Below are 15,639 nucleotides of genomic sequence, written 5' to 3'. Positions count from 1 at the left end.
ACGTTTGGCTGGTGTGTCGCACATCGAATGTGCACGTCATAGGCGACTTGTTTGTCACAGTTCTCCAACACGCTGATATTTTGTACCCTCGCTTGCAAAACACGTAAAGGGCGGTTACTTAGAGCAAATATCGCACCTCTCTGACGCCTCCTAGGACATTTAGAGTTTCTCAATGCAGCATATGACAACTTTGCACAATACTGCATTCTCATAGTTAGAGATCATTTACGGTTCTATTATTGTAAATGTCGAGTGGAATACTCTTTTTGAGATTCTCCCGTCTCTAATGACCTCCATGTCGACGGGACACTGACACTAATCTTCCTTTCTTCCTTTCAAATTCTCCGTTTAGAAGGGATAAAATACAGGGAGCGAAAGGTTATTGACAAGTCGTAGAAAGGCCAAATTTCAGATTTAAGAGCCACAGAATCCCTTAAGGGACCAGTAGTAGAGAAACGAGAGACGTAACATTGTAGACTATCCCTGAAAGCATTCAGCAGGTAGCACAGGAAACTATGGAGGAAATTAGCAAAGAAATTAGAGTTCAGGGAGAAGAAATGAAACAAAAAGAAAGTAGGTTTACGTGGCCATTGCAGCTCTATCAAAGATAGCTACTGACTTGGAAGTTCAGATGAGCAGAGTGGTCACGGTCTTCAAAAGATATTATAAAATGAAAGTCAAATTGGGTAATTTGTGGTAAGTTCCTGTGGGACCAAACTACTGAGGTCATCGGTCTTTAGACTTACGCACTACTTAATCTAACTTAAACTAACTTACGCTGAGGACAACACACACACCCATGCCCGAGGGAGGACTCGAAACTCCGGCGGGTGGAGCCTCGGGAGCCGTGGCAAGGCGTCTCGCAACAAACTATCAAACAAGGGTAATTGAACGTATTCACGTTCCATTAGGCATTGCTGAGGAATCAACGCTAGGAAAACAAGCAGTAAAAGTAAGTGATAAGTAGGTATTTAGACAGCGAAATGGCTGACGATGGTCGAAGTAGAGAGGATATAAAATGCAGACTAGCAACAGCCAAGAAAAGGTTTTGTGAAAGTGAAATTTGTAACCGCCTAGTATAAAGCTAAGTTTTAGGATGTCATTTCTGCAGGTATTTATCTAGAGTACGGCTTTATGCAGAAGTGAAACGTGGATGAAAAACCGATCATACAATATTTGTAGATGGGTAAGTCAGATAACTAATGAAGAATGTTGAGATTAGATGGGGAAGTCAGATAAATAATGAAGAATAGTTGTACCGATAGTCAACACTACTAAAACACTTCAGAACCGATATCTGTTACGAGGAGAAATACCTGAAGGTTGTGTGGAACTGTTACGAATGAACATCTGCAGGAAGACATCTGACAAAGTTACGTTGGCACTTAATGCGGGATTGGGGGAATTCGTAGCCGGCATGGCCTTACATACATGAAATACTTTTTTTTTAAAAAATATGTTATTACTTCCATTACTACACCGTTATTACTATTTATAAAATCACAATTATTATCATTATTCAAGTAATCTACGAAAAAAATCCCTGATCTAACGTAAGATAGGTGCCTGAGGGCTATAATATCTTCGGCTGAAACAAATAAATTAATTAAATTAATCTTATTCTGGTATTTAGTAAGTCTGACGATTTCATTATTGTGGTCTCTATTGCGGCAACTATCTTTATCTCGTCCAAGCGACCCGAGTCTGACTCAGCAGCTACGACACGTATCTCTCGTAAGATATGACCGAAGCAAAGAGGCTATGCGTCTAAATATTGTGTGTAAAAGCGAAATTGCCACACAACATGGACAATCGGAAAACTCCAGGGAAACTTCGGACATCACAACGTTATTCTTGGTAGAGAATCTTTTAAAGTTTTATCTTATCTGAACCGTCAGCATATTCGGTGGCAGTAAAAATTATTAAATTATTTTATGCTCACTTTCAATAAGAGGGTTAACTACCTGATGCGGAAACTCCTCATTGGTTTTCAGTACCTTGTTGTGGCAACAATATTGATGTAACGCCTTCAAATGCCACAGTAGGAAAAATATCTGTTAATAGGTGGATGGCTGTTGACAGTTTACCGCACACGTGCGTTATGTTTTTGTAGACCAGATAGCAAACCAAGTACTATACACAGAACAATTAATGGATGAGGTTATAAAAAATTTTCAAAAGACTACAAGTTTATGACGCTGATATACGATATTCAGACCACGCAAGAAGATATGTTGCTTCTTGTTTTGGGTACATGTGTATTCTTAGCTCAAGATAGGAGGTTAAATGGAGGAAAGTAACGAACGTAGAAATTCTAGACACAAGCATTAGTACGAGAAAAGTATTTAAAAGACCCATCTTGCATATATGGCATTAACGGAAGGACAGTTCGAGAACTGATGAAAAGAGCTACAAGATGCAGGTGGAGAGCCAGACAGGAAAGGTCAGTGCTAATTAACTTAATAGTAACTGTTATCTTTTTGTTTGGTTAAATTTTGAAAATAATTCAGAGAACAAGCAATAATTAACGTAAAACTGGCCATAAATTATAATGGAAACACAGAAAACAACTTGAAAAACCCAAAATTTGGACACAGTTTGCAAATTATAGTTAAAGACGACGTAAAGTAGATTAAACTTCTCCTTGTATCTTTCGCTACATGCACGCTTTCCCTGCACGTCTATACAAAACATGAAATTAGACAATAAATATCATATTGATCATATATTATTACTGTATTCAAAAAATTAACCTACTTTTTATTCTACTGTTTCTTTTTTTTCTACATGACTTAATTTTCTGGCAAACAAGTTCATTTTAATGAAGAGCTGTGAAATGTAATTTAAAAATTTTACCACATATTTTCCATTGCAGTGTACAACGATGGCCAGTGTATCGTCAACAATGGTCGTAATTAAAACTGAATTGCTGTAATTATGTGTTAAAGAAATAAAATGAGTTACTTTGTCGAATTCAGTCGCGTTTCACTACTGACAGATTATCATTTTCAGTAAACTCAGTTAATCCTTGCAAAGAGACAGTTTGAATGCTTTCTGGGACGATATGTTGACACTTAGTTATGTCACTGCGTGCTACAAAACGTCTCCGAAGCTTCGAAGTTTTGTATTTGAAAGAATGTTCCAGTAACTGCTGTATTCGAGACATTGGATAACCACTGTATCAGTCCAGGAATTATATGTGTCAAATAAGTGCAAGTGACATGACCATGCGTGGTAATCTTTTTGTTACGTCCTTTGTTAGATACAGTGTTGTAAATCCTTAATAAAAATGGTGAAAGAGAGAGAGAGAGAGAGAGAGAGAGAGAGAGAGGGAGGGAGAGAGAGAAGGAGGGATAGGGGTCGGGTGGTGGGGGATAGGGAAGGGGGGGGGGGGGGGAGAAGGCAGCGGAAAGTGCGGAGTAGAACTTACGTCATTCGTAGACTTGTACAAGCGTTTTTAACTGACGCATTTTTGGTAACGTACACCTGAAACACCTGAATTGTAACTGTCTCGTGCAGATTACTGCAGTGATAGAGTGTGCAGTGTAGTGCAGAATTTGTGTTGTTTATGATTGTGAGAGAGACTGTGAAATTCGGTACCGACACGTACTCCACTTGTCTCGGCTGCCGAACTTAGTGATCCTGCAGGGCGGATGCATGGACCACCGTTCTTACATGCCCTCATTCCATGAGACACTGCGGAGAGGTTTGGAATTTAAACCAAGACATTGCCGCAAAGTTTGGTACAATGGCACGACACCCCGTCTTCACCCTTAGCGACCAAATAGTAGCAGTGAAAATTTCTCCACTTCTAAGATTCGAAACGTCTACCTCCAGATCGAGCGCCATCGCACAACAGTGCGTAAGAGACAAAAGCTACTCAGTCTGGTAACAGGAAGGAGATTTAAGCAATTGCTCAGCCCTCATCGTGAAAGGAACCTTGTTGAGAAAGATCCTCCTGAACGAATCATATGGACATGCACGTAATAACGAAGACAATTTGTATACTGTCTTCTCGAACACGTAAATGTGTTGTAAATATTGTATTTCTGAGCTATTTTTTCTCTTGTGAATGACTTTTTTTCGTTGTGTCACTGGTATCACGTTCCTGTGCCGCTGTGTGTCGATAAATTCTCCAGAACGCATACATATGCACCTCAAACCATTTTGGTTGGTCTAGAATACATAATTTTCCTTGATTACTATTGCGGAAATGTTCGTGAATTATTGATCATTTTCAGAAGTACAGAATAACGTGCAGGTTTCTGGAAATAAGCCACACTCTAACAGTGTAAAGTCATATTTACAACGTCTAAAACGTCCCTCGGCCAGTTAGTATACCTCTGAGCCAGTGCTGCTTGTGAGGGACGAAGTTAAAGCGGAGGCGGCCTGCAGAATGCAGCGTGAGAGCAGTGTGGCGACAATGCGTATAATGCGAGAGTCTTATGGCGTGTCTAACAGCCTGCCTTCTAATCCGGAGAACACGTCCCGGAGCACTGAAACCGTCTCTCAGGCAGGGACTGACAGCCAAAGCATTCAATTAGTTAGGCTGCTTGAAAATTTATGACCCTATTCTTTGGTGAACGGCGGCAGGCGCGAAGCGAATTTGAATCGGTGCCTGCTGTGGAACAGCCGAAGGCCATGCGACTTCATAACCGTTACTTCCCTTCAAATAAGTCGAATAACCAGTCTTCTTTGCAACTTGCGTCGATGGTAAGTGCCATAAGTACACCTCGAATTAAATTAGAGGTACTCTACAACAATCGAACGCGGTATTGCATTTAATAGCTCCTGGTAAAAGAGGAGAAACCGACCTATCCTTGCACGGGAGCTTGCGTCTAATCTGTTAGGACATAAGGTATACACATTTGTGCAACTGACGTAGATTATCCGCAAACTATACTGCATCAGTAGTAGTCGCGAGTTCGCTTTGTTCATTGTCGACCTCGCAGTACAATCCAAGTTTAAGATTTTCATTCACTGTCCGCACCGGGGTTCAACCTAATTTCGTGACGAAATAACAAAAGAGCCTCTCAGTAAGCTGTGCCTTTCTTTTGCATATCCTCTTACTTCCTGTAGATCAGGAATACTAACTCAGCTAATTGCCGATCACACATGCTAAGCTTTGTTAGAACCAGGGAAAATTCCATTTACCTGCTGCTCCAAGTTCACTTATTGCAGAACTTAGCCTACGTGTACAATATTTCCAGAAACTAGAATGTCCTGCTGAATCTTTTATGGTTCAAATGGCTCTGAGCACTATGGGACTTAACTTCTGAGGTCATCAGTCCCCTAGAACTTAGAACTACTTAAACCTAACTAACCTAAAGACATCACACACATCCATGCCCGAGGCAGGATTCGAACCTGCGACCGTAGCCGTCGCGCGGTTTCAGACTGTAGCGCCTAGAACCGCTCGACCACTCCGGCCGGCCGCTACGCCATGTGTCCGCAGCATCTTCTCTTCCAGGAATCCTAATTATAATGAAAGTTTCTGAAGAGAAACGTTAAGTTAGGAATGTATGAGATGAAGTGCTGGGTTAATGGGTCGTGCTTGAGTAGATCAATTGGTAGAGCACTTGCTTGAGGAAGGAAACGTCCCAGGTTCGAGTCCCGGTCTTGCACACGGGTTTAATCTGCCAAGAAGTTTCGTATGAGCAAACAGCCCACCGCAGAGTAAGAATTCGTTCTTGAATACACATATGTTTTGTTGTACATTGAGAACACCCCACCAGGGAAATAAACGAGAATTACATACAGCTGCTACACTGAAGAGTCAAAGAAACTGGTACACCTGCTGAATATAGTGCAGGGCCCCGCAAGAACGCAGAAGTCCTGCAGCACGGCGTGTTATGAACTCGACTAATGTCTGAAGTAGTGCTGGAGGGAATTGACACCATGAATCCTTCAGGGCTGTCCGTAAATCTGTAAGAGTATGAGGGTGTGGAGATCTCTTTTGAACAGCACGTTGCAAGGCATCCCAGTTATGCACAAAAATAGTCATGACGGGGAAGTTTGGTTGCCATCGGAAATGTTTAAACGCAGAAGATTATTCTTGAATCCACTCTGTAGAAATTCTGGACGTTTATGGTGTCGCATTGTCCTGCTGGAATTGCCCAAGGTCGTCGGAATGCCCAATGGACATGAATGGACGCAGGTAATCAGACAGGATGGTTACGTACGTTTCACCTATCAGTGGTACCATATCCTTCCAACTGCACATGCCCCACACCATCACAGAGCCTCCACCAGCTCACAGTCCCCTGCTGACATGGAGGGTCCAATGATTCATGAGGCTGTCTCCATACCCGTACACGTCCATCCGCTTCACACAATTTGAAACGAGACTCGTGCGACCAGGCAACATGTTTCGAGTAATCAACATTCCTATGTTGGTATTGACGGGCCCAGGCGAGGTGTAAAGCTTTGTGTCGTGCAGTCATCGAGGGTACACGAGCGGCCCTCCGGCTCCGGAAGCCAACATCAATTATATTTCTTCGAATGGTTCGTACGCTGACACTTGAAATCTGCAGCAATTTGCTCGTGCGCCGACTATAACACCACGTTCAAACTCACTTGAATCTCGGTAACTTGCCATTGTAGCAGCAGTAACCGATCTAACAACTGCGCCAGCCCCATGTTGTCTTGTACAGGCGTTGTTGACCGGAGCACCGTATTACGCATGTTTACATACCTCTGTATCTGAATATGCATGTCTATACCAGTACCTTTGGCGCTTCAGTGTATATACAACTAAACAAAACGGTGTAAACATGAAAATGAAGGCCGGCCAGTGTGGCCGAGCGGTTCTAGGCGCTACAGTCAGCAACCGCGCGACCGCTACAGTCGCAGGTTCGAATCCTGCTTAGGGCGTGGATGTGTGTGATGTCTTTAGGTTGGTTAGGTTTAAGTATTTCTAAGTTCTAGGGGACTGATGACCTCAGAAGTTAAGTCCCATAGTGCTCAGAGCCATTTGTATTTTGAAAATGAATTAACTGCCATTCTCTTGATACAAACGACTCTACTTGTCTGTACATACTATAAATGAAAGACTACAGGCACATTTATATGTGTATCTGAAGGCTAAGCTCAGGAAATAGTGTAAGAATTTTTATACGGTTCAGTGTAATTGATAGAATGATTCACCCAGAAGGTTTGTGCATATAACTTGTAATTATACACTCCTGGAAATGGAAAAAAGAACACATTGACACCGGTGTGTCAGACCCACCATACTTGCTCCGGACACTGCGAGAGGGCTGTACAAGCAATGATCACACGCACGGCACAGCGGACACACCAGGAACCGCGGTGTTGGCCGTCGAATGGCGCTAGCTGCGCAGCATTTGTGCACCGCCGCCGTCCGTGTCAGCCAGTTTGCCGTGGCATACCGAGCTCCATCGCAGTCTTTAACACTGGTAGCATGCCGCGACAGCGTGGACGTGAACCGTATGTGCAGTTGACGGACTTTGAGCGAGGGCGTATAGTGGGCACGCGGGAGGCCGGGTGGACGTACCGCCGAATTGCTCAACACGTGGGGCGTGAGGTCTCCACAGTACATCGATGTTGTCGCCAGTGGTCGGCGGAAGGTGCACGTGCCCGTCGACCTGGGACCGGACCGCAGCGACGCACGGATGCACGCCAAGACCGTAGGATCCTACGCAGTGCCGTAGGGGACCGCACCGCCACTTCCCAGCAAATTAGGGACACTGTTGCTCCTGGGGTATCGGCGAGGACCATTCGCAACCGTCTCCATGAAGCTGGGCTACGGTCCCGCACACCGTTAGGCCGTCTTCCGCTCACGCCCCAACATCGTGCAGCCCGCCTCCAGTGGTGTCGCGACAGGCGTGAATGGAGGAGGGAATGGAGACGTGTCGTCTTCAGGGATGAGAGTCGCTTCTGCCTTGGTGCCAATGATGGTCGTATGCGTGTTTGGCGCCGTGCAGGTGAGCGCCACAATCAGGACTGCATACGACCGAGGCACACAGCGCCAACACCCGGCATCATGGTGTGGGGAGCGATCTCCTACACTGGCCGTACACCACTGGTGATCGTCGAGGGGACACTGAATAGTGCACGGTACATCCAAACCGTCATCGAACCCATCGTTCTACCATTCCTAGACCGGCAAGGGAACGTGCTGTTCCAACAGGACAATGCACGTCCGCATGTATCCCGTGCCACCCAACGTGCTCTAGAAGGTGTAAGTCAACTACCCTGGCCAGCAAGATCTCCGGATCTGTCCCCCATTGAGCATGTTTGGGACTGGATGAAGCGTCGTCTCACGCGGTCTGCACGTCCAGCACGAACGCTGGTCCAACTGAGGCGCCAGGTGGAAATGGCATGGCAAGCCGTTCCACAGGACTACATCCAGCATCTCTACGATCGTCTCCATGGGAGAATAGCAGCCTGCATTGCTGCGAAAGGTGGATATACACTGTACTAGTGCCGACATTGTGCATGCTCTGTTGCCTGTGTCTATGTGCCTGTGGTTCTGTCAGTGTGATCATATGATGTATCTGACCCCAGGAATGTGTCAATAAAGTTTCCCCTTCCTGGGACAATGAATTCACGGTGTTCTTATTTCAATTTCCAGGAGTGTAGTAATGATTTGTGTGTAATATATGTATTCTTATTTTCCCCTTATATGTAGTAGTTGTTTGGAGTGATATTTCGTGACAATGACGAAAGCTACGAGGTGGTGAGCTAAAGAGGAGGCAGCATCTGGCGAGAAAGGCCTTAAACAGCCACCGCAACTCCAGACAGAAGCGAAGCTCGACCATATTCTGTTTCACTAATATATAGGGTAATTCAGAAGGAACATTTGTGCATATCATTCATCACCCTTGCTCGAGAGAAGTCATCTGGCTGAAGAACTTAGTGCTACCCGTGTGAAGCGGGTGATGGTCACTAGTTATAACATAAAACCATAGACCAAATAAACTGAAACTATGCACTGAGATTTGTTGCGGGGTTGGGGGTCAAGCCCAGGACTCCAGATGGCAGAGCTAAAGCCGGGACCCACGGCGCCATAATTCATCAGGAGGCCGAGCACGTTCAAGAGCGTCGAGGGGCAGTGCAGAGTGAAACAGCGGTATTCGGTAACATTGCTTTATTCAATAAATTTACAGTATTCGATGGTGAAGCATTCTGTCAGCGTGTCGCCCGCCAATGTCTCGCGAGTCAAGCCAGCTCAGCAGACTCCTCGTATGCCGATGCTGCTGCTGTCGTCATCAAGGCAGCCCGCTGATGGAAGTAAGCCGACGCTCTCCCGGTCGCCGCCCTCCGATGCATTACGACTTGCACCGCACTGCTGCCCGCGATTCCAGAGACTCCTACAGTCCCTGGTCCTCGCCACCCTCCGCACCGTTTGGCCTGCCGTTTGGTGGATGTACTGGTCACGCGTGGCTGCTCCCAGGACGGTACCGAACTCGAACCCACGCACTCCTGGACGCTGTGTGGCAACTTGCCGCAGATGGTGCTTGCCGGATGGCAGCACCCACCGCCGTCTCTGGTGCGGTCGCAGCGCTGCTGCGCCTCCCGCAGCGTACGCCTCGCCCGGACCCTGGTACGCCAGGTAGGAAGCGAACGTGGACAGTACACTGGAATGGAACCGAGCCCCTCGTGCACCCCCTGCTGGCCGCAGTCACTACCCTCTTTCAGGCAGACTATGTAATCTCAAAGTTCCAGGCTGCTGTTCCACCCCGCCTCGGTGTTGTGTCCCCGGAGGTTGAATATAGCCCAAACAAGTACATAGAAATAAAGTACATGTTTATGCCAAATATTTATAACATTGCTGCCAGACTGGCCCCTATTAGTGTAGACCAGCACAGGTCTGTCCCGACGCTCTACTGACCTAGTACACTCTGTCAAGGTAAAATTGTCCGTCTATTTATGTTGGTTTCTCCCTCGCTTCTGACGTAGTGTCAGAGAGTGAAAGAAATTATGGCAGGGATAAATTCCCACACGTCAGCCATTTACAAATCGCTACCCCTGGCTCTTACTTTGTGCCCCGCCTCATAACTTAAAGCAAAGCTGCAGTTTCCTGCCTCTTTGTTGCTCTACTCAAAACAAGGCTGTAGTCTGTTACCACACTCTGGCAGCGGCCCCAGGTTTGATCACCCAACCGCGCCTACATTGAATTTTGATAAAATTTCCCTTTCCCTCGACTAGGACTGACACTAGCGCAGCAGATTACCAAAATTCATGGATTTGCATCAGATAGTTCATATTTATCTTTTACCTTTTGTTAGACAGGAGTGAAGTTCTTTATACACTGCAAAGTTTGTCGTTGCTAATAGTGCGGACATAAATGTTGACAACAGATATTTTCTACTCGCAACAGTCATCAGCAACTTTTATGGCAGGTGCCCTTCTTCCACTTCGCCGCAGTCACAGATAGGTGGATGGCACGGTGCTAATCCTGTATAGTTGCTATGTAAATCAGCAGCTTTTGAACTCCGATTTCGCTGTGGAAACGGCAAGTTGCAGTGGATACGGGAATCCACATTGCCAAGACCTGTCTGATATTTCTGGCGTTATATAAAATATTAACACGGGATGCTAGGACCAGTAACTTACGATATATTTGTTCATTCTCATTAATTTGTTTTCGAGATTTCTCAGGTTCGTTGTCAGCTCAGGCTTGCAGAAGCTTATATTCACGTTTGCCATTGTATAGCACATGCAGATTGCTAGCCTGCTGGCGACATTCACTGTTTGCAAATCAATAGTAATTAATGGGGAAGGTTTATAAATGATTTTTATCTCTGTGGCTAATACGCAGTGAAAAAGGAAGATGCCAGGTGGCTGTTAACACCAATAAAACTCGTATTGCCTTAAGAAGAAAACTCCATTACCCAGAATAATGCTTTAAACACGAATATATAAAGCTTTTCATGCCTCGTCTAAAGGTAAGCCTGAAAAGATTCGAGAACTACTCCATGAACATAAAGAAATATTTCATATCTGACTGATCACAGCTGTAATACGTATTTCATTTAATATAAGTTGTCCATTATGGATAGGCTTAATGTGCTGGCATTGTATTTGTCTAATGTTTTCCTCCAATTATCTCCGAGGTTTCCCATTCTTTGCCCTCATTGTGAATCCCCTTCTTGTATTCTGGTAATAGATCCGCCACTGGAACATGTGCATAACCGACTGTACCTAAGATCACCGCTTCCTTTGCAAGAGAGTCACCAACCTCGTTTTCCAGTATGACGTAGTGGGGTTTAATACAGTGTCTGGAGACAGTGTAACCATTTACATCCAACTGACGTACGAAAACCGTTGTCTCCTGGGATGTCGTTGTTGTGCTCTTCAGTCCAGAGACTGATTTGATGCAGCTCTCCACGCTACTCTATCCTCTGAGAGCCTCTTCATCTCCGTGTAACTACTACAACCTACATCCTTCTGAATCTGCTTAGTGTATTCATTTCTTGGCCTCCCTCTACGATTTTTACACTCCACGCTGCCCTCCAATATTAAATTGGTTATCCGTTGATGCCTAAGGACATGTCCTTTCAACCGATCCCTTCTTCTAGTCAATTTGCGCCACAAATTCCTCTTCTCCCCTATTCTATTCAGTACCTCCTCATTAGTTACGTGATCTACCCACCTAATCTTCAGCATTATTCTGTAGTGCCACATTTCGAAAACTTCTATTTCGTTCTTATCTAAACTGTTTATCTTCCATGTTTCACTTCCATACATGGCTACACTCCGTACAAATACTTTCAGAAAAGACTTCCTAACACTTAAATCTATACTCGATGTTAACAAATTTCTCTTCTTCATAAAAGCTTTCCTTGCCATCGCCAATCTACATTTTATACCCTCTCTACTTTGACCATCATCAGTTATTTTGCAGCCCAAGCCGGCCGGAGTGGCCGAGCGGTTCTGGGCGCTTCAGTCTGGAACTGCGCAACCGCTACGGTTGCAGGTTTGAATGCTGCCGTGGATGTGTGTGATGTCCTTAGGTTAGTTAGGTTTAAGTAGTTCTAAGTTCTAGGGGACTGATGACCTTAGATGCTTCAAAAATGGTTCAAATGGCTCTGAGCACTATCGGACTTAATATCTGAGGTCATCAGTCCCCTAGAACTTAGAACTACTTAAAACTAACTAACCTAAGGACATCAGACACATCCATTCCCGAAGCAGGATTCGAACCTGCGACCGTAGCAGCCGCGTGGTTTCGGACTGAAGCGCCTAGAACCGCATGCCCACCGCGGCAGGCTCCATTTACTACTGTAAGTGTCTCATTTCCTGATCTAATTCTGTCGGTGTTCCATTATCCTTGTTTTGGTGCTGTTGATGTTCATCTTGTATCGTCCTTTCCCAAGACACTTTCCATTCCCTTCAACTGCTCTTCCCATTCCTTTGCTGTGTCTGATAGCATTAGAATGTCATTGGCAGACCTCATGGTTTTTACTTCTTCTCCCTGGATTTTAATTCCTACTCCATTTTTTCTCCTTTACTGCTTGCTCAGTATACAGATTGAATAACGTCGGGGATAGGCTACAACCCTGTCTCACTCCATTCTCAACCACTGCTTCCCTTTCGTGCCCCTCGACCCTTATAGCTGCCATCTGGTTTCTGTACAAATTATAAATAGCCTTTCGCTCCCTGTATTTTATCCCTACCATCTTCAGAATTTGAAAGAGAGTATCCCAGTTAACATTGTCAAACGCTGTCTCTACGTCTATAAATGCTGCAATTGTAGGTTAGTCTTTCCTTAACCTCTCTTCTTAGATAAGTCGTAGGTCAGTACTGCCTCGCTTGTTCCTACATTTCTACACAATCGAAGCTGATCATCCCGTAAGTCGACTCCTACCAGCTTTTACACTCGAACGTATAGTATTCGCGTTAGTATTTTGGAGCCGTGACCTTTTAAACCGATAGTTCGGTAATTTTCACGTCTGTCAGCACCTGCTTTCTTTGGAATTGTAATTACTATATTCTTCGTGAAGTCTGAAGGTATTTCGCCTGTCTCATACATATTTCTCACCAGATGGAAGAGTTTTGTCATGGCTGGCTCTCTTAAGGCTATCATTAGTTCTAACAGAATGTTGTCTACTCCCGGCACCTTGTTTCGGCTTAGGCCTTTCAGTGCTCTGTCAAATTCTTCACGCAGTATTATATCTCCTCGCTCCAGGCAAATGCCGGGATGGTTCCTTTCAAAGGGCACGGCCGACTTCCTTCATCGTCCTTCCCTAATCCGATGAGACAGATGACCTCGCTGTCTGGTCTCCTTCCCCAAAAACAACCAACCTACATTATATCTCCCATCTCGTCTTCGTCTACGTCCTTTTCCAATTCCATAACAGTGTCCTCAATTACATTGCCCTTGTATAGACCTTCTACATACTCCTTCCACCTTTCAGCTTCCCTTCTTTGCTTAGTACTGGTTTTTCATCTGAGCTCTTGATATTCATACAAGTGGTTCTCTTTTCTCCAGAGGTCTCTTGAATTTTCCTGTAGGCTTCATCTATCTTACCCCTACTGATATATGCTTCTACACCCTTACATTCGTCCACTTGCCATTCCTGCATAGTCTTTTTACACTTGCTGTCGATCTCATTTTTGAGACGTTTGCATTCCTTCTCATTAGCTATCCGGTAGTTGTTGCACTCACGATGAAAATATTTAAGCTGAGTGAGCACAGATTATTTGTCCGACAAGATGACACTGATTCTCTCCCGTACCGTATAACGAAATCACCGTAAACTAATATGTAGTTACTGTACTTTCTTTTTGTTATTTGTGCATAAATCCATCTTGCAGACGAAATTCTCAAAAAGAGCGTCTTCCTTCTATGAGTCGCGTGAATTGAGTATCCTTGACTGTGGGTATATTGCTCGTAGATCGCGTAAGACAACACCATTCGATACAGTTGTAACTGGCAGATGACATCTCACACTACGCACAGTTGGCAATACGAGGAGGTTCATTGTGGTATTCCCAAGTAGCCTCTTTGGCCAGATTTCGCCGAGCTGCCTGCTGTAATACCGTAATTTACATACAGTCTTCCTATCTTCCCAGGGTATCCATCCTCTACGCTTCTTTTGTGCACCCAGCGAGATGGCGCATTGTTCACGGGATTGCACCCACGTTCTGGAGGCCTAGGGTCAAATACCTGCTCTTACGTCGAGATTTATGTTCTCGTGCTTTCCCTAATTGCTTAAGATAAATGCTGGGATAGTTTCTTCGAAAAGAGAACGGCCTATTTCCTTCCCGCATTCGACCTTATTCTGTGTCTCTAATGGTCTTGTCGTCCGCCAAAGTTAAACTATAGTCTCCCTACGTTTATTGGGGCAGTTGCAAGTATAAGGTATTGAAAGGGATTGGTGTTACTTCTTTACTTTATTTAATTATATGTACTGACAAAATTTAATAAATACTGAGCGCTTTTCGTTATGAGATGTACGCTATCTTTTGTAGTGAATTCACTTATCCTGAGGGTAGACATAGTACCTCAAAACTTGTACAATCTCTTAGGTCCTTAAATGTGACGAGGAGCGTTCTATTTACAGCGTGTTCTAGAAACACTTTGACTACTGCCCAGCAGTAAGGTCCCTATGTGTAGACATTTTCACTGCATACAGCATACGTTACCCGTGTGAGTCAAATGTAGAGACTGAGATGTTAATGACGTAAATGACAAAAGTTAGATGCGTTACGTTACATGGACATCCTTGTCAAGACGAACCAATGGTGCTAATCGGAAGGGACCTGGTCGTAGTCTTGCACCGGATTTCACAAGAAGTGATTTAGAGAAGCTGTGAAAAATATAAACCAGGATCACTGATACAGGATTCGAAAAATGCCCTTTCATTGTCTAAAGAACTACGTCAGCGCGTTCGATGAGATGCACCAAGGGTTTCATCAGGAGACGTGTAGCATGAATACAAAGATTACAAACTCGCTGACCGGCAATGTGAAGAATGACCCACAAGGAAACATCACCAACTCGACCTCATATTTTAGTGATAAAAAATCTCACTAGCAAGATATCAGTCCCAGTAATCGAACCTGAGCGAAAATTTGGGCCGTAATTCTTTCATGACGCAGTTATGACATTCTGAATGTACAGCTTTTAAACATCACACGCACAGTTTGTTCCTCACTTTTCCGCCATACTGCAGGCGCCTAATTCCCAAGCGAGAAGTACTACACAGCATAGTAAAAGGTTCGTGTTCATACTGTCCTTGAACAAACGAGAGATAGTACTTTGTTCATTGTGTCATACTGCCTGGTTTACAACCTGTAGGTGATGCCAGAGATCTCTTTACTTTGAACACTTTTATGTTGCGATTCACAAATGGCGCGTAAATCAACGGAAGGGATAAGTGCGAAGTGCGACGTTAAGGAATATAGCGTAGTGCCATTTCGCTATTTATTTTTTTTTTTTTTTTTTTTTTTTTTTTTTTTTTTTTTTTTACTGAACATATATGTGTCAGAGTTTGGTGTACGTGTGTTTTCGTGCAACATAAGGTGTTCTCTAACAGGGTTTCAAAACATGTTTGTCAGAGCTGACGCCCTCCACTCTTCTCTTCCCTTGCCATCAACATTCCTCAAATACGAGGGCTCTGTTCGTCACTCCGCTGTACAGAGTTTGGCGCTCAGGCATTCGGCGGC

Source organism: Schistocerca americana, chromosome X (assembly GCF_021461395.2).
Source record: "Schistocerca americana isolate TAMUIC-IGC-003095 chromosome X, iqSchAmer2.1, whole genome shotgun sequence".
In the NCBI taxonomy this organism is placed as follows: Eukaryota; Metazoa; Arthropoda; class Insecta; order Orthoptera; family Acrididae; genus Schistocerca; species Schistocerca americana.
Note: the sequence above shows the minus strand (reverse complement) of the source record.